Below are 20,000 nucleotides of genomic sequence, written 5' to 3' on the forward strand. Positions count from 1 at the left end.
CCATAAAAATTTATAATAGAAAATCGAGTTTGAAGTTTTCGGAAAAAAGTTCCCGGAACAGAAAAAAATAGTTACTGTAGATGCGACATTTTATAAACAGGGGATAATTGTTACCCATCACGAGAGAGGTTATGAGCCAAAATTTGGGAACTCTAGCCCCTCAGGAAGTATTTTTAATCATTATTTGAAAATTTCAGATTTTGGTCAAAAAAGTTACAAAGTGCCAACTTTTCAGTTCGCTTCAGAGACTAAGTCCAAACGGGCACCTGGTTTTATTTTGGGTTACCAGGACCATTTTTTAAAAACGGTTTTAAATACTTTTAAAGGGTATAGGGACCTCCATACCCACCCTGACAGCACCCTACTACGGGCCCAAGTCAATGGGGGCCGGCCTGGCTGATTTATGGAAGTTTGAAAAAATCTTCAGAAAATATTCTATGTTTTTCTTCTCAGAAATTGCACTAAGTCCAAACTGGCACCTGGTTTTATTCTGGCTTACCACAACCATTTTTGAAAAACGGTTTTAAATACTTATAGAGGGTATAGGGACCTCCATACCCACCCTTAGAGCACCATCCTAAGGGCCCAACTCAATGAGATACAGCAAGAGGGAATTATATAGCTTTTCAAAAAATCTTCAGAAAAATGACTATGTTTTTTCTTGTCAGAAAATCGGCTATGTTTTTTCTTCTCAGAAATTGCACTATGTTTTGGTGGGGACGTGTCCGTAGCATTTGGGTTACCAGGGGTGAAATTTTACAACTGTTTTAAATACTTTTAAAGGCCATCACCACCCCCAGGACACCTGTTTCAGCACCCCACTGTGGTCCCAAGTCAGTGGGATGAAGAATGAGTGTTTTATGGAAGTTTTTAAAAATCCTCTGAAAATATTCTATGTTTTTTCTTCTCAGAAATTGCACTATGTTTTGGTGGGGACGTGTCCGTAGCATTTGGCTTACCAGGGGTGACATTTTTAAAAGGCTCTAAATTACTTTTAAAGGCCATCACCACCCCCAGGACACCTGTTTCAGCACCCCACTGCTGTCCCATGTCAGTGGGATGAAGAATGAGTGTTTTATGGAAGTTTTTAAAAATCCTCTGAAAATATTCTATGTTTTTCTTCTCAGAAAATCGGCTATGTTTTTTCTTCTCAGAAAATATTCTATGTTTTGGTGGGGACGTGTCCGTAGCATTTGGGTTACCAGGGGTGAAATTTTATAACTGTTTTAAATACTTTTAAAGGGTATAGGGACCTCCATACCCACCCTGACAGCACCCTACTACGGGCCCAAGTCAATGGGGGCCGGCCTGGCTGATTTATGGAAGTTTGAAAAAATCTTCAGAAAATATTCTATGTTTTTCTTCTCAGAAATTGCACTAAGTCCAAACGGGCACCTGGTTTTATTTTGGGTTAATACAACCATTTTTGAAAAACGGTTTTAAATACTTATAGAGGGTATAGGGACCTCCATACCCACCCTTAGAGCACCATCCTAAGGGCCCAACTCAATGAGATACAGCAAGAGGGAATTATATAGCTTTTCAAAAAATCTTCAGAAAAATGACTATGTTTTTTCTTGTCAGAAAATCGGCTATGTTTTTTCTTCTCAGAAATTGCACTATGTTTTGGTGGGGACGTGTCCGTAGCATTTGGGTTACCAGGGGTGAAATTTTACAACTGTTTTAAATACTTTTAAAGGCCATCACCACCCCCAGGACACCTGTTTCAGCACCCCACTGTGGTCCCAAGTCAGTGGGATGAAGAATGAGTGTTTTATGGAAGTTTTTAAAAATCCTCTGAAAATATTCTATGTTTTTTCTTCTCAGAAATTGCACTATGTTTTGGTGGGGACGTGTCCGTAGCATTTGGCTTACCAGGGGTGACATTTTTAAAAGGCTCTAAATTACTTTTAAAGGCCATCACCACCCCCAGGACACCTGTTTCAGCACCCCACTGCTGTCCCATGTCAGTGGGATGAAGAATGAGTGTTTTATGGAAGTTTTTAAAAATCCTCTGAAAATATTCTATGTTTTTCTTCTCAGAAAATCGGCTATGTTTTTTCTTCTCAGAAAATATTCTATGTTTTGGTGGGGACGTGTCCGTAGCATTTGGGTTACCAGGGGTGAAATTTTATAACTGTTTTAAATACTTTTAAAGGGTATAGGGACCTCCATACCCACCCTGACAGCACCCTACTACGGGCCCAAGTCAATGGGGGCCGGCCTGGCTGATTTATGGAAGTTTGAAAAAATCTTCAGAAAATATTCTATGTTTTTCTTCTCAGAAAATCGGCTATGTTTTTCTTCTCAGAAATTGCACTATGTTTTTGGGTTACCACAACCATTTTTGAAAAACGGTTTTAAATACTTATAGAGGGTATAGGGACCTCCATACCCACCCTTAGAGCACCATCCTAAGGGCCCAACTCAATGAGATACAGCAAGAGGGAATTATATAGCTTTTCAAAAAATCTTCAGAAAATATTCTATGTTTTGGTGGGGACGTGTCCGTAGCATTTGGGTTACCAGGGGTGAAATTTTATAACTGTTTTAAATACTTTTAAAGGGTATAGGGACCTCCATACCCACCCTGACAGCACCCTACTACGGGCCCAAGTCAATGGGGGCCGGCCTGGCTGATTTATGGAAGTTTGAAAAAATCTTCAGAAAATATTCTATGTTTTTCTTCTCAGAAAATCGGCTATGTTTTTCTTCTCAGAAATTGCACTATGTTTTTGGGTTACCACAACCATTTTTGAAAAACGGTTTTAAATACTTATAGAGGGTATAGGGACCTCCATACCCACCCTTAGAGCACCATCCTAAGGGCCCAACTCAATGAGATACAGCAAGAGGGAATTATATAGCTTTTCAAAAAATCTTCAGAAAATATTCTATGTTTTGGTGGGGACGTGTCCGTAGCATTTGGGTTACCAGGGGTGAAATTTTATAACTGTTTTAAATACTTTTAAAGGGTATAGGGACCTCCATACCCACCCTGACAGCACCCTACTACGGGCCCAAGTCAATGGGGGCCGGCCTGGCTGATTTATGGAAGTTTGAAAAAATCTTCAGAAAATATTCTATGTTTTTCTTCTCAGAAAATCGGCTATGTTTTTCTTCTCAGAAATTGCACTATGTTTTTGGGTTACCACAACCATTTTTGAAAAACGGTTTTAAATACTTATAGAGGGTATAGGGACCTCCATACCCACCCTTAGAGCACCATCCTAAGGGCCCAACTCAATGAGATACAGCAAGAGGGAATTATATAGCTTTTCAAAAAATCTTCAGAAAATATTCTATGTTTTGGTGGGGACGTGTCCGTAGCATTTGGGTTACCAGGGGTGAAATTTTATAACTGTTTTAAATACTTTTAAAGGGTATAGGGACCTCCATACCCACCCTGACAGCACCCTACTACGGGCCCAAGTCAATGGGGGCCGGCCTGGCTGATTTATGGAAGTTTGAAAAAATCTTCAGAAAATATTCTATGTTTTTCTTCTCAGAAAATCGGCTATGTTTTTCTTCTCAGAAATTGCACTATGTTTTTGGGTTACCACAACCATTTTTGAAAAACGGTTTTAAATACTTATAGAGGGTATAGGGACCTCCATACCCACCCTTAGAGCACCATCCTAAGGGCCCAACTCAATGAGATACAGCAAGAGGGAATTATATAGCTTTTCAAAAAATCTTCAGAAAATATTCTATGTTTTGGTGGGGACGTGTCCGTAGCATTTGGGTTACCAGGGGTGAAATTTTATAACTGTTTTAAATACTTTTAAAGGGTATAGGGACCTCCATACCCACCCTGACAGCACCCTACTACGGGCCCAAGTCAATGGGGGCCGGCCTGGCTGATTTATGGAAGTTTGAAAAAATCTTCAGAAAATATTCTATGTTTTTCTTCTCAGAAATTGCACTAAGTCCAAACTGGCACCTGGTTTTATTCTGGCTTACCACAACCATTTTTGAAAAACGGTTTTAAATACTTATAGAGGGTATAGGGACCTCCATACCCACCCTTAGAGCACCATCCTAAGGGCCCAACTCAATGAGATACAGCAAGAGGGAATTATATAGCTTTTCAAAAAATCTTCAGAAAAATGACTATGTTTTTTCTTGTCAGAAAATCGGCTATGTTTTTTCTTCTCAGAAATTGCACTATGTTTTGGTGGGGACGTGTCCGTAGCATTTGGGTTACCAGGGGTGAAATTTTACAACTGTTTTAAATACTTTTAAAGGCCATCACCACCCCCAGGACACCTGTTTCAGCACCCCACTGTGGTCCCAAGTCAGTGGGATGAAGAATGAGTGTTTTATGGAAGTTTTTAAAAATCCTCTGAAAATATTCTATGTTTTTTCTTCTCAGAAATTGCACTATGTTTTGGTGGGGACGTGTCCGTAGCATTTGGCTTACCAGGGGTGACATTTTTAAAAGGCTCTAAATTACTTTTAAAGGCCATCACCACCCCCAGGACACCTGTTTCAGCACCCCACTGCTGTCCCATGTCAGTGGGATGAAGAATGAGTGTTTTATGGAAGTTTTTAAAAATCCTCTGAAAATATTCTATGTTTTTCTTCTCAGAAAATCGGCTATGTTTTTTCTTCTCAGAAAATATTCTATGTTTTGGTGGGGACGTGTCCGTAGCATTTGGGTTACCAGGGGTGAAATTTTATAACTGTTTTAAATACTTTTAAAGGGTATAGGGACCTCCATACCCACCCTGACAGCACCCTACTACGGGCCCAAGTCAATGGGGGCCGGCCTGGCTGATTTATGGAAGTTTGAAAAAATCTTCAGAAAATATTCTATGTTTTTCTTCTCAGAAAATCGGCTATGTTTTTCTTCTCAGAAATTGCACTATGTTTTTGGGTTACCACAACCATTTTTGAAAAACGGTTTTAAATACTTATAGAGGGTATAGGGACCTCCATACCCACCCTTAGAGCACCATCCTAAGGGCCCAACTCAATGAGATACAGCAAGAGGGAATTATATAGCTTTTCAAAAAATCTTCAGAAAATATTCTATGTTTTGGTGGGGACGTGTCCGTAGCATTTGGGTTACCAGGGGTGAAATTTTATAACTGTTTTAAATACTTTTAAAGGGTATAGGGACCTCCATACCCACCCTGACAGCACCCTACTACGGGCCCAAGTCAATGGGGGCCGGCCTGGCTGATTTATGGAAGTTTGAAAAAATCTTCAGAAAATATTCTATGTTTTTCTTCTCAGAAAATCGGCTATGTTTTTCTTCTCAGAAATTGCACTATGTTTTTGGGTTACCACAACCATTTTTGAAAAACGGTTTTAAATACTTATAGAGGGTATAGGGACCTCCATACCCACCCTTAGAGCACCATCCTAAGGGCCCAACTCAATGAGATACAGCAAGAGGGAATTATATAGCTTTTCAAAAAATCTTCAGAAAATATTCTATGTTTTGGTGGGGACGTGTCCGTAGCATTTGGGTTACCAGGGGTGAAATTTTATAACTGTTTTAAATACTTTTAAAGGGTATAGGGACCTCCATACCCACCCTGACAGCACCCTACTACGGGCCCAAGTCAATGGGGGCCGGCCTGGCTGATTTATGGAAGTTTGAAAAAATCTTCAGAAAATATTCTATGTTTTTCTTCTCAGAAATTGCACTAAGTCCAAACTGGCACCTGGTTTTATTCTGGCTTACCACAACCATTTTTGAAAAACGGTTTTAAATACTTATAGAGGGTATAGGGACCTCCATACCCACCCTTAGAGCACCATCCTAAGGGCCCAACTCAATGAGATACAGCAAGAGGGAATTATATAGCTTTTCAAAAAATCTTCAGAAAATATTCTATGTTTTGGTGGGGACGTGTCCGTAGCATTTGGGTTACCAGGGGTGAAATTTTATAACTGTTTTAAATACTTTTAAAGGGTATAGGGACCTCCATACCCACCCTGACAGCACCCTACTACGGGCCCAAGTCAATGGGGGCCGGCCTGGCTGATTTATGGAAGTTTGAAAAAATCTTCAGAAAATATTCTATGTTTTTCTTCTCAGAAAATCGGCTATGTTTTTCTTCTCAGAAATTGCACTATGTTTTTGGGTTACCACAACCATTTTTGAAAAACGGTTTTAAATACTTATAGAGGGTATAGGGACCTCCATACCCACCCTTAGAGCACCATCCTAAGGGCCCAACTCAATGAGATACAGCAAGAGGGAATTATATAGCTTTTCAAAAAATCTTCAGAAAAATGACTATGTTTTTTCTTGTCAGAAAATCGGCTATGTTTTTTCTTCTCAGAAATTGCACTATGTTTTGGTGGGGACGTGTCCGTAGCATTTGGGTTACCAGGGGTGAAATTTTACAACTGTTTTAAATACTTTTAAAGGCCATCACCACCCCCAGGACACCTGTTTCAGCACCCCACTGTGGTCCCAAGTCAGTGGGATGAAGAATGAGTGTTTTATGGAAGTTTTTAAAAATCCTCTGAAAATATTCTATGTTTTTTCTTCTCAGAAAATCGGCTATGTTTTTTCTTCTCAGAAATTGCACTATGTTTTGGTGGGGACGTGTCCGTAGCATTTGGGTTACCAGGGGTGAAATGTTATAACGGTTTTAAATACCAGGGCACCCACCACCATCCGAACCAGGGCACCCACCACCATCCGAACCAGGGCACCCACCTCCATCCGAACCAGGGCACCCACCACCATCCGAACCAGGGCACCCACCACCATCCGAACCAGGGCACCCACCACCATCCGAACCAGGGCACCCACCACCATCCGAACCAGGGCACCCACCACCATCCGAACCAGGGCACCCACTCTTAAGCACCCTTCCTCGGACACTAAAGCATATAGCCCCGCTGCTACCAACAGCGTGCACCTGGTCACCCGAAACAACCTATGTGCATCTGGTTACCCTAATGCTTTCCGCTCAGAGACTAAGTCCAAAATTCTCAGAAAATATTCTATGTTTTTTCTTCTCAGAAATTGCACTATGTTTTGGTGGGGACGTGTCCGTAGCATTTGGGTTACCAGGGGTGAAATTTTATAACTGTTTTAAATACTTTTAAAGGGTATAGGGACCTCCATACCCACCCTGACAGCACCCTACTACGGGCCCAAGTCAATGGGGGCCGGCCTGGCTGATTTATGGAAGTTTGAAAAAATCTTCAGAAAATATTCTATGTTTTTCTTCTCAGAAAATCGGCTATGTTTTTCTTCTCAGAAATTGCACTATGTTTTTGGGTTACCACAACCATTTTTGAAAAACGGTTTTAAATACTTATAGAGGGTATAGGGACCTCCATACCCACCCTTAGAGCACCATCCTAAGGGCCCAACTCAATGAGATACAGCAAGAGGGAATTATATAGCTTTTCAAAAAATCTTCAGAAAATATTCTATGTTTTGGTGGGGACGTGTCCGTAGCATTTGGGTTACCAGGGGTGAAATTTTATAACTGTTTTAAATACTTTTAAAGGGTATAGGGACCTCCATACCCACCCTGACAGCACCCTACTACGGGCCCAAGTCAATGGGGGCCGGCCTGGCTGATTTATGGAAGTTTGAAAAAATCTTCAGAAAATATTCTATGTTTTTCTTCTCAGAAATTGCACTAAGTCCAAACTGGCACCTGGTTTTATTCTGGCTTACCACAACCATTTTTGAAAAACGGTTTTAAATACTTATAGAGGGTATAGGGACCTCCATACCCACCCTTAGAGCACCATCCTAAGGGCCCAACTCAATGAGATACAGCAAGAGGGAATTATATAGCTTTTCAAAAAATCTTCAGAAAATATTCTATGTTTTGGTGGGGACGTGTCCGTAGCATTTGGGTTACCAGGGGTGAAATTTTATAACTGTTTTAAATACTTTTAAAGGGTATAGGGACCTCCATACCCACCCTGACAGCACCCTACTACGGGCCCAAGTCAATGGGGGCCGGCCTGGCTGATTTATGGAAGTTTGAAAAAATCTTCAGAAAATATTCTATGTTTTTCTTCTCAGAAATTGCACTAAGTCCAAACTGGCACCTGGTTTTATTCTGGCTTACCACAACCATTTTTGAAAAACGGTTTTAAATACTTATAGAGGGTATAGGGACCTCCATACCCACCCTTAGAGCACCATCCTAAGGGCCCAACTCAATGAGATACAGCAAGAGGGAATTATATAGCTTTTCAAAAAATCTTCAGAAAAATGACTATGTTTTTTCTTGTCAGAAAATCGGCTATGTTTTTTCTTCTCAGAAATTGCACTATGTTTTGGTGGGGACGTGTCCGTAGCATTTGGGTTACCAGGGGTGAAATTTTACAACTGTTTTAAATACTTTTAAAGGCCATCACCACCCCCAGGACACCTGTTTCAGCACCCCACTGTGGTCCCAAGTCAGTGGGATGAAGAATGAGTGTTTTATGGAAGTTTTTAAAAATCCTCTGAAAATATTCTATGTTTTTTCTTCTCAGAAAATCGGCTATGTTTTTTCTTCTCAGAAATTGCACTATGTTTTGGTGGGGACGTGTCCGTAGCATTTGGGTTACCAGGGGTGAAATGTTATAACGGTTTTAAATACCAGGGCACCCACCACCATCCGAACCAGGGCACCCACCACCATCCGAACCAGGGCACCCACCTCCATCCGAACCAGGGCACCCACCACCATCCGAACCAGGGCACCCACCACCATCCGAACCAGGGCACCCACCACCATCCGAACCAGGGCACCCACCACCATCCGAACCAGGGCACCCACCACCATCCGAACCAGGGCACCCACTCTTAAGCACCCTTCCTCGGACACTAAAGCATATAGCCCCGCTGCTACCAACAGCGTGCACCTGGTCACCCGAAACAACCTATGTGCATCTGGTTACCCTAATGCTTTCCGCTCAGAGACTAAGTCCAAAATTCTCAGAAAATATTCTATGTTTTTTCTTCTCAGAAATTGCACTATGTTTTGGTGGGGACGTGTCCGTAGCATTTGGGTTACCAGGGGTGAAATTTTATAACTGTTTTAAATACTTTTAAAGGGTATAGGGACCTCCATACCCACCCTGACAGCACCCTACTACGGGCCCAAGTCAATGGGGGCCGGCCTGGCTGATTTATGGAAGTTTGAAAAAATCTTCAGAAAATATTCTATGTTTTTCTTCTCAGAAAATCGGCTATGTTTTTCTTCTCAGAAATTGCACTATGTTTTTGGGTTACCACAACCATTTTTGAAAAACGGTTTTAAATACTTATAGAGGGTATAGGGACCTCCATACCCACCCTTAGAGCACCATCCTAAGGGCCCAACTCAATGAGATACAGCAAGAGGGAATTATATAGCTTTTCAAAAAATCTTCAGAAAATATTCTATGTTTTGGTGGGGACGTGTCCGTAGCATTTGGGTTACCAGGGGTGAAATTTTATAACTGTTTTAAATACTTTTAAAGGGTATAGGGACCTCCATACCCACCCTGACAGCACCCTACTACGGGCCCAAGTCAATGGGGGCCGGCCTGGCTGATTTATGGAAGTTTGAAAAAATCTTCAGAAAATATTCTATGTTTTTCTTCTCAGAAATTGCACTAAGTCCAAACTGGCACCTGGTTTTATTCTGGCTTACCACAACCATTTTTGAAAAACGGTTTTAAATACTTATAGAGGGTATAGGGACCTCCATACCCACCCTTAGAGCACCATCCTAAGGGCCCAACTCAATGAGATACAGCAAGAGGGAATTATATAGCTTTTCAAAAAATCTTCAGAAAATATTCTATGTTTTGGTGGGGACGTGTCCGTAGCATTTGGGTTACCAGGGGTGAAATTTTATAACTGTTTTAAATACTTTTAAAGGGTATAGGGACCTCCATACCCACCCTGACAGCACCCTACTACGGGCCCAAGTCAATGGGGGCCGGCCTGGCTGATTTATGGAAGTTTGAAAAAATCTTCAGAAAATATTCTATGTTTTTCTTCTCAGAAATTGCACTAAGTCCAAACTGGCACCTGGTTTTATTCTGGCTTACCACAACCATTTTTGAAAAACGGTTTTAAATACTTATAGAGGGTATAGGGACCTCCATACCCACCCTTAGAGCACCATCCTAAGGGCCCAACTCAATGAGATACAGCAAGAGGGAATTATATAGCTTTTCAAAAAATCTTCAGAAAATATTCTATGTTTTGGTGGGGACGTGTCCGTAGCATTTGGGTTACCAGGGGTGAAATTTTATAACTGTTTTAAATACTTTTAAAGGGTATAGGGACCTCCATACCCACCCTGACAGCACCCTACTACGGGCCCAAGTCAATGGGGGCCGGCCTGGCTGATTTATGGAAGTTTGAAAAAATCTTCAGAAAATATTCTATGTTTTTCTTCTCAGAAAATCGGCTATGTTTTTCTTCTCAGAAATTGCACTATGTTTTTGGGTTACCACAACCATTTTTGAAAAACGGTTTTAAATACTTATAGAGGGTATAGGGACCTCCATACCCACCCTTAGAGCACCATCCTAAGGGCCCAACTCAATGAGATACAGCAAGAGGGAATTATATAGCTTTTCAAAAAATCTTCAGAAAATATTCTATGTTTTGGTGGGGACGTGTCCGTAGCATTTGGGTTACCAGGGGTGAAATTTTATAACTGTTTTAAATACTTTTAAAGGGTATAGGGACCTCCATACCCACCCTGACAGCACCCTACTACGGGCCCAAGTCAATGGGGGCCGGCCTGGCTGATTTATGGAAGTTTGAAAAAATCTTCAGAAAATATTCTATGTTTTTCTTCTCAGAAATTGCACTAAGTCCAAACTGGCACCTGGTTTTATTCTGGCTTACCACAACCATTTTTGAAAAACGGTTTTAAATACTTATAGAGGGTATAGGGACCTCCATACCCACCCTTAGAGCACCATCCTAAGGGCCCAACTCAATGAGATACAGCAAGAGGGAATTATATAGCTTTTCAAAAAATCTTCAGAAAAATGACTATGTTTTTTCTTGTCAGAAAATCGGCTATGTTTTTTCTTCTCAGAAATTGCACTATGTTTTGGTGGGGACGTGTCCGTAGCATTTGGGTTACCAGGGGTGAAATTTTACAACTGTTTTAAATACTTTTAAAGGCCATCACCACCCCCAGGACACCTGTTTCAGCACCCCACTGTGGTCCCAAGTCAGTGGGATGAAGAATGAGTGTTTTATGGAAGTTTTTAAAAATCCTCTGAAAATATTCTATGTTTTTTCTTCTCAGAAATTGCACTATGTTTTGGTGGGGACGTGTCCGTAGCATTTGGCTTACCAGGGGTGACATTTTTAAAAGGCTCTAAATTACTTTTAAAGGCCATCACCACCCCCAGGACACCTGTTTCAGCACCCCACTGCTGTCCCATGTCAGTGGGATGAAGAATGAGTGTTTTATGGAAGTTTTTAAAAATCCTCTGAAAATATTCTATGTTTTTCTTCTCAGAAAATCGGCTATGTTTTTTCTTCTCAGAAAATATTCTATGTTTTGGTGGGGACGTGTCCGTAGCATTTGGGTTACCAGGGGTGAAATTTTATAACTGTTTTAAATACTTTTAAAGGGTATAGGGACCTCCATACCCACCCTGACAGCACCCTACTACGGGCCCAAGTCAATGGGGGCCGGCCTGGCTGATTTATGGAAGTTTGAAAAAATCTTCAGAAAATATTCTATGTTTTTCTTCTCAGAAAATCGGCTATGTTTTTCTTCTCAGAAATTGCACTATGTTTTTGGGTTACCACAACCATTTTTGAAAAACGGTTTTAAATACTTATAGAGGGTATAGGGACCTCCATACCCACCCTTAGAGCACCATCCTAAGGGCCCAACTCAATGAGATACAGCAAGAGGGAATTATATAGCTTTTCAAAAAATCTTCAGAAAAATGACTATGTTTTTTCTTGTCAGAAAATCGGCTATGTTTTTTCTTCTCAGAAATTGCACTATGTTTTGGTGGGGACGTGTCCGTAGCATTTGGGTTACCAGGGGTGAAATTTTACAACTGTTTTAAATACTTTTAAAGGCCATCACCACCCCCAGGACACCTGTTTCAGCACCCCACTGTGGTCCCAAGTCAGTGGGATGAAGAATGAGTGTTTTATGGAAGTTTTTAAAAATCCTCTGAAAATATTCTATGTTTTTTCTTCTCAGAAATTGCACTATGTTTTGGTGGGGACGTGTCCGTAGCATTTGGCTTACCAGGGGTGACATTTTTAAAAGGCTCTAAATTACTTTTAAAGGCCATCACCACCCCCAGGACACCTGTTTCAGCACCCCACTGCTGTCCCATGTCAGTGGGATGAAGAATGAGTGTTTTATGGAAGTTTTTAAAAATCCTCTGAAAATATTCTATGTTTTTCTTCTCAGAAAATCGGCTATGTTTTTTCTTCTCAGAAAATATTCTATGTTTTGGTGGGGACGTGTCCGTAGCATTTGGGTTACCAGGGGTGAAATTTTATAACTGTTTTAAATACTTTTAAAGGGTATAGGGACCTCCATACCCACCCTGACAGCACCCTACTACGGGCCCAAGTCAATGGGGGCCGGCCTGGCTGATTTATGGAAGTTTGAAAAAATCTTCAGAAAATATTCTATGTTTTTCTTCTCAGAAAATCGGCTATGTTTTTCTTCTCAGAAATTGCACTATGTTTTTGGGTTACCACAACCATTTTTGAAAAACGGTTTTAAATACTTATAGAGGGTATAGGGACCTCCATACCCACCCTTAGAGCACCATCCTAAGGGCCCAACTCAATGAGATACAGCAAGAGGGAATTATATAGCTTTTCAAAAAATCTTCAGAAAATATTCTATGTTTTGGTGGGGACGTGTCCGTAGCATTTGGGTTACCAGGGGTGAAATTTTATAACTGTTTTAAATACTTTTAAAGGGTATAGGGACCTCCATACCCACCCTGACAGCACCCTACTACGGGCCCAAGTCAATGGGGGCCGGCCTGGCTGATTTATGGAAGTTTTTAAAAATCCTCTGAAAATATTCTATGTTTTTTCTTCTCAGAAATTGCACTATGTTTTGGTGGGGACGTGTCCGTAGCATTTGGGTTACCAGGGGTGAAATTTTATAACTGTTTTAAATACTTTTAAAGGCCATCACCACCCCCAGGACACCTGTTTCAGCACCCCACTGCGGTCCCAAGTCAGTGGGATGAAGAATGAGTGTTTTATGGAAGTTTTTAAAAATCCTCTGAAAATATTCTATGTTTTTCTTCTCAGAAAATCGGCTATGTTTTTTCTTCTCAGAAAATATTCTATGTTTTGGTGGGGACGTGTCCGTAGCATTTGGGTTACCAGGGGTGAAATTTTATAACTGTTTTAAATACTTTTAAAGGGTATAGGGACCTCCATACCCACCCTGACAGCACCCTACTACGGGCCCAAGTCAATGGGGGCCGGCCTGGCTGATTTATGGAAGTTTGAAAAAATCTTCAGAAAATATTCTATGTTTTTCTTCTCAGAAAATCGGCTATGTTTTTCTTCTCAGAAATTGCACTATGTTTTTGGGTTACCACAACCATTTTTGAAAAACGGTTTTAAATACTTATAGAGGGTATAGGGACCTCCATACCCACCCTTAGAGCACCATCCTAAGGGCCCAACTCAATGAGATACAGCAAGAGGGAATTATATAGCTTTTCAAAAAATCTTCAGAAAATATTCTATGTTTTGGTGGGGACGTGTCCGTAGCATTTGGGTTACCAGGGGTGAAATTTTATAACTGTTTTAAATACTTTTAAAGGGTATAGGGACCTCCATACCCACCCTGACAGCACCCTACTCGGGCCCAAGTCAATGGGGGCCGGCCTGGCTGATTTATGGAAGTTTGAAAAAATCTTCAGAAAATATTCTATGTTTTTCTTCTCAGAAATCGGCTATGTTTTTCTTCTCAGAAATTGCACTATGTTTTTGGGTTACCACAACCATTTTTGAAAAACGGTTTTAAATACTTATAGAGGGTATAGGGACCTCCATACCCACCCTTAGAGCACCATCCTAAGGGCCCAACTCAATGAGATACAGCAAGAGGGAATTATATAGCTTTTCAAAAAATCTTCAGAAAATATTCTATGTTTTGGTGGGGACGTGTCCGTAGCATTTGGGTTACCAGGGGTGAAATTTTATAACTGTTTTAAATACTTTTAAAGGGTATAGGGACCTCCATACCCACCCTGACAGCACCCTACTACGGGCCCAAGTCAATGGGGGCCGGCCTGGCTGATTTATGGAAGTTTGAAAAAATCTTCAGAAAATATTCTATGTTTTTCTTCTCAGAAAATCGGCTATGTTTTTCTTCTCAGAAATTGCACTATGTTTTTGGGTTACCACAACCATTTTTGAAAAACGGTTTTAAATACTTATAGAGGGTATAGGGACCTCCATACCCACCCTTAGAGCACCATCCTAAGGGCCCAACTCAATGAGATACAGCAAGAGGGAATTATATAGCTTTTCAAAAAATCTTCAGAAAAATGACTATGTTTTTTCTTGTCAGAAAATCGGCTATGTTTTTTCTTCTCAGAAATTGCACTATGTTTTGGTGGGGACGTGTCCGTAGCATTTGGGTTACCAGGGGTGAAATTTTACAACTGTTTTAAATACTTTTAAAGGGTATAGGGACCTCCATACCCACCCTGACAGCACCCTACTACGGGCCCAAGTCAATGGGGGCCGGCCTGGCTGATTTATGGAAGTTTGAAAAAATCTTCAGAAAATATTCTATGTTTTTCTTCTCAGAAATTGCACTATGTTTTCTCAGAACGTGCACCTAGTTATTTGGGTTACCACAACCATTTTTGAAAAACGGTTTTAAATACTTATAGAGGGTATAGGGACCTCCATACCCACCCTTAGAGCACCATCCTAAGGGCCCAACTCAATGAGATACAGCAAGAGGGAATTATATAGCTTTTCAAAAAATCTTCAGAAAATATTCTATGTTTTGGTGGGGACGTGTCCGTAGCATTTGGGTTACCAGGGGTGAAATTTTATAACTGTTTTAAATACTTTTAAAGGGTATAGGGACCTCCATACCCACCCTGACAGCACCCTACTACGGGCCCAAGTCAATGGGGGCCGGCCTGGCTGATTTATGGAAGTTTGAAAAAATCTTCAGAAAATATTCTATGTTTTTCTTCTCAGAAAATCGGCTATGTTTTTCTTCTCAGAAATTGCACTATGTTTTTGGGTTACCACAACCATTTTTGAAAAACGGTTTTAAATACTTATAGAGGGTATAGGGACCTCCATACCCACCCTTAGAGCACCATCCTAAGGGCCCAACTCAATGAGATACAGCAAGAGGGAATTATATAGCTTTTCAAAAAATCTTCAGAAAAATGACTATGTTTTTTCTTGTCAGAAAATCGGCTATGTTTTTTCTTCTCAGAAATTGCACTATGTTTTGGTGGGGACGTGTCCGTAGCATTTGGGTTACCAGGGGTGAAATTTTACAACTGTTTTAAATACTTTTAAAGGCCATCACCACCCCCAGGACACCTGTTTCAGCACCCCACTGTGGTCCCAAGTCAGTGGGATGAAGAATGAGTGTTTTATGGAAGTTTTTAAAAATCCTCTGAAAATATTCTATGTTTTTTCTTCTCAGAAATTGCACTATGTTTTGGTGGGGACGTGTCCGTAGCATTTGGCTTACCAGGGGTGACATTTTTAAAAGGCTCTAAATTACTTTTAAAGGCCATCACCACCCCCAGGACACCTGTTTCAGCACCCCACTGCTGTCCCATGTCAGTGGGATGAAGAATGAGTGTTTTATGGAAGTTTTTAAAAATCCTCTGAAAATATTCTATGTTTTTCTTCTCAGAAAATCGGCTATGTTTTTTCTTCTCAGAAAATATTCTATGTTTTGGTGGGGACGTGTCCGTAGCATTTGGGTTACCAGGGGTGAAATTTTATAACTGTTTTAAATACTTTTAAAGGGTATAGGGACCTCCATACCCACCCTGACAGCACCCTACTACGGGCCCAAGTCAATGGGGGCCGGCCTGGCTGATTTATGGAAGTTTGAAAAAATCTTCAGAAAATATTCTATGTTTTTCTTCTCAGAAAATCGGCTATGTTTTTCTTCTCAGAAATTGCACTATGTTTTTGGGTTACCACAACCATTTTTGAAAAACGGTTTTAAATACTTATAGAGGGTATAGGGACCTCCATACCCACCCTTAGAGCACCATCCTAAGGGCCCAACTCAATGAGATACAGCAAGAGGGAATTATATAGCTTTTCAAAAAATCTTCAGAAAAATGACTATGTTTTTTCTTGTCAGAAAATCGGCTATGTTTTTTCTTCTCAGAAATTGCACTATGTTTTGGTGGGGACGTGTCCGTAGCATTTGGGTTACCAGGGGTGAAATTTTACAACTGTTTTAAATACTTTTAAAGGCCATCACCACCCCCAGGACACCTGTTTCAGCACCCCACTGTGGTCCCAAGTCAGTGGGATGAAGAATGAGTGTTTTATGGAAGTTTTTAAAAATCCTCTGAAAATATTCTATGTTTTTTCTTCTCAGAAATTGCACTATGTTTTGGTGGGGACGTGTCCGTAGCATTTGGCTTACCAGGGGTGACATTTTTAAAAGGCTCTAAATTACTTTTAAAGGCCATCACCACCCCCAGGACACCTGTTTCAGCACCCCACTGCTGTCCCATGTCAGTGGGATGAAGAATGAGTGTTTTATGGAAGTTTTTAAAAATCCTCTGAAAATATTCTATGTTTTTCTTCTCAGAAAATCGGCTATGTTTTTTCTTCTCAGAAAATATTCTATGTTTTGGTGGGGACGTGTCCGTAGCATTTGGGTTACCAGGGGTGAAATTTTATAACTGTTTTAAATACTTTTAAAGGGTATAGGGACCTCCATACCCACCCTGACAGCACCCTACTACGGGCCCAAGTCAATGGGGGCCGGCCTGGCTGATTTATGGAAGTTTGAAAAAATCTTCAGAAAATATTCTATGTTTTTCTTCTCAGAAAATCGGCTATGTTTTTCTTCTCAGAAATTGCACTATGTTTTTGGGTTACCACAACCATTTTTGAAAAACGGTTTTAAATACTTATAGAGGGTATAGGGACCTCCATACCCACCCTTAGAGCACCATCCTAAGGGCCCAACTCAATGAGATACAGCAAGAGGGAATTATATAGCTTTTCAAAAAATCTTCAGAAAAATGACTATGTTTTTTCTTGTCAGAAAATCGGCTATGTTTTTTCTTCTCAGAAATTGCACTATGTTTTGGTGGGGACGTGTCCGTAGCATTTGGGTTACCAGGGGTGAAATTTTACAACTGTTTTAAATACTTTTAAAGGCCATCACCACCCCCAGGACACCTGTTTCAGCACCCCACTGTGGTCCCAAGTCAGTGGGATGAAGAATGAGTGTTTTATGGAAGTTTTTAAAAATCCTCTGAAAATATTCTATGTTTTTTCTTCTCAGAAATTGCACTATGTTTTGGTGGGGACGTGTCCGTAGCATTTGGCTTACCAGGGGTGACATTTTTAAAAGGCTCTAAATTACTTTTAAAGGCCATCACCACCCCCAGGACACCTGTTTCAGCACCCCACTGCTGTCCCATGTCAGTGGGATGAAGAATGAGTGTTTTATGGAAGTTTTTAAAAATCCTCTGAAAATATTCTATGTTTTTCTTCTCAGAAAATCGGCTATGTTTTTTCTTCTCAGAAAATATTCTATGTTTTGGTGGGGACGTGTCCGTAGCATTTGGGTTACCAGGGGTGAAATTTTATAACTGTTTTAAATACTTTTAAAGGGTATAGGGACCTCCATACCCACCCTGACAGCACCCTACTACGGGCCCAAGTCAATGGGGGCCGGCCTGGCTGATTTATGGAAGTTTGAAAAAATCTTCAGAAAATATTCTATGTTTTTCTTCTCAGAAAATCGGCTATGTTTTTCTTCTCAGAAATTGCACTATGTTTTTGGGTTACCACAACCATTTTTGAAAAACGGTTTTAAATACTTATAGAGGGTATAGGGACCTCCATACCCACCCTTAGAGCACCATCCTAAGGGCCCAACTCAATGAGATACAGCAAGAGGGAATTATATAGCTTTTCAAAAAATCTTCAGAAAAATGACTATGTTTTTTCTTGTCAGAAAATCGGCTATGTTTTTTCTTCTCAGAAATTGCACTATGTTTTGGTGGGGACGTGTCCGTAGCATTTGGGTTACCAGGGGTGAAATTTTACAACTGTTTTAAATACTTTTAAAGGCCATCACCACCCCCAGGACACCTGTTTCAGCACCCCACTGTGGTCCCAAGTCAGTGGGATGAAGAATGAGTGTTTTATGGAAGTTTTTAAAAATCCTCTGAAAATATTCTATGTTTTTTCTTCTCAGAAATTGCACTATGTTTTGGTGGGGACGTGTCCGTAGCATTTGGCTTACCAGGGGTGACATTTTTAAAAGGCTCTAAATTACTTTTAAAGGCCATCACCACCCCCAGGACACCTGTTTCAGCACCCCACTGCTGTCCCATGTCAGTGGGATGAAGAATGAGTGTTTTATGGAAGTTTTTAAAAATCCTCTGAAAATATTCTATGTTTTTCTTCTCAGAAAATCGGCTATGTTTTTTCTTCTCAGAAAATATTCTATGTTTTGGTGGGGACGTGTCCGTAGCATTTGGGTTACCAGGGGTGAAATTTTATAACTGTTTTAAATACTTTTAAAGGGTATAGGGACCTCCATACCCACCCTGACAGCACCCTACTACGGGCCCAAGTCAATGGGGGCCGGCCTGGCTGATTTATGGAAGTTTGAAAAAATCTTCAGAAAATATTCTATGTTTTTCTTCTCAGAAAATCGGCTATGTTTTTCTTCTCAGAAATTGCACTATGTTTTTGGGTTACCACAACCATTTTTGAAAAACGGTTTTAAATACTTATAGAGGGTATAGGGACCTCCATACCCACCCTTAGAGCACCATCCTAAGGGCCCAACTCAATGAGATACAGCAAGAGGGAATTATATAGCTTTTCAAAAAATCTTCAGAAAAATGACTATGTTTTTTCTTGTCAGAAAATCGGCTATGTTTTTTCTTCTCAGAAATTGCACTATGTTTTGGTGGGGACGTGTCCGTAGCATTTGGGTTACCAGGGGTGAAATTTTACAACTGTTTTAAATACTTTTAAAGGCCATCACCACCCCCAGGACACCTGTTTCAGCACCCCACTGTGGTCCCAAGTCAGTGGGATGAAGAATGAGTGTTTTATGGAAGTTTTTAAAAATCCTCTGAAAATATTCTATGTTTTTTCTTCTCAGAAATTGCACTATGTTTTGGTGGGGACGTGTCCGTAGCATTTGGGTTACCAGGGGTGAAATTTTATAACTGTTTTAAATACTTTTAAAGGCCATCACCACCCCCAGGACACCTGTTTCAGCACCCCACTGCTGGTCCCAAGTCAGTGGGATGAAGAATGAGTGTTTTATGGAAGTTTTTAAAAATCCTCTGAAAATATTCTATGTTTTTTCTTCTCAGAAAATCGGCTATGTTTTTTCTTCTCAGAAAATATTCTATGTTTTGGTGGGGACGTGTCCGTAGCATTTGGGTTACCAGGGGTGAAATTTTATAACTGTTTTAAATACTTTTAAAGGCCATCACCACCCCCAGGACACCTGTTTCAGCACCCCACTGTGGTCCCAAGTCAGTGGGATGAAGAATGAGTGTTTTATGGAAGTTTTTAAAAATCCTCTGAAAATATTCTATGTTTTTTCTTGTCAGAAAATCGGCTATGTTTTTTCTTCTCAGAAATTGCACTATGTTTTGGTGGGGACGTGTCCGTAGCATTTGGGTTACCAGGGGTGAAATGTTATAACGGTTTTAAATACCAGGGCACCCACCACCATCCGAACCAGGGCACCCACCACCATCCGAACCAGGGCACCCACCTCCATCCGAACCAGGGCACCCACCACCATCCGAACCAGGGCACCCACCACCAT

Source organism: Salmo salar, chromosome 08 (genome assembly GCF_965601325.2).
Source record: "Salmo salar chromosome 08, fSalSal1, whole genome shotgun sequence".
Classification (NCBI taxonomy): Eukaryota; Metazoa; Chordata; class Actinopteri; order Salmoniformes; family Salmonidae; genus Salmo; species Salmo salar.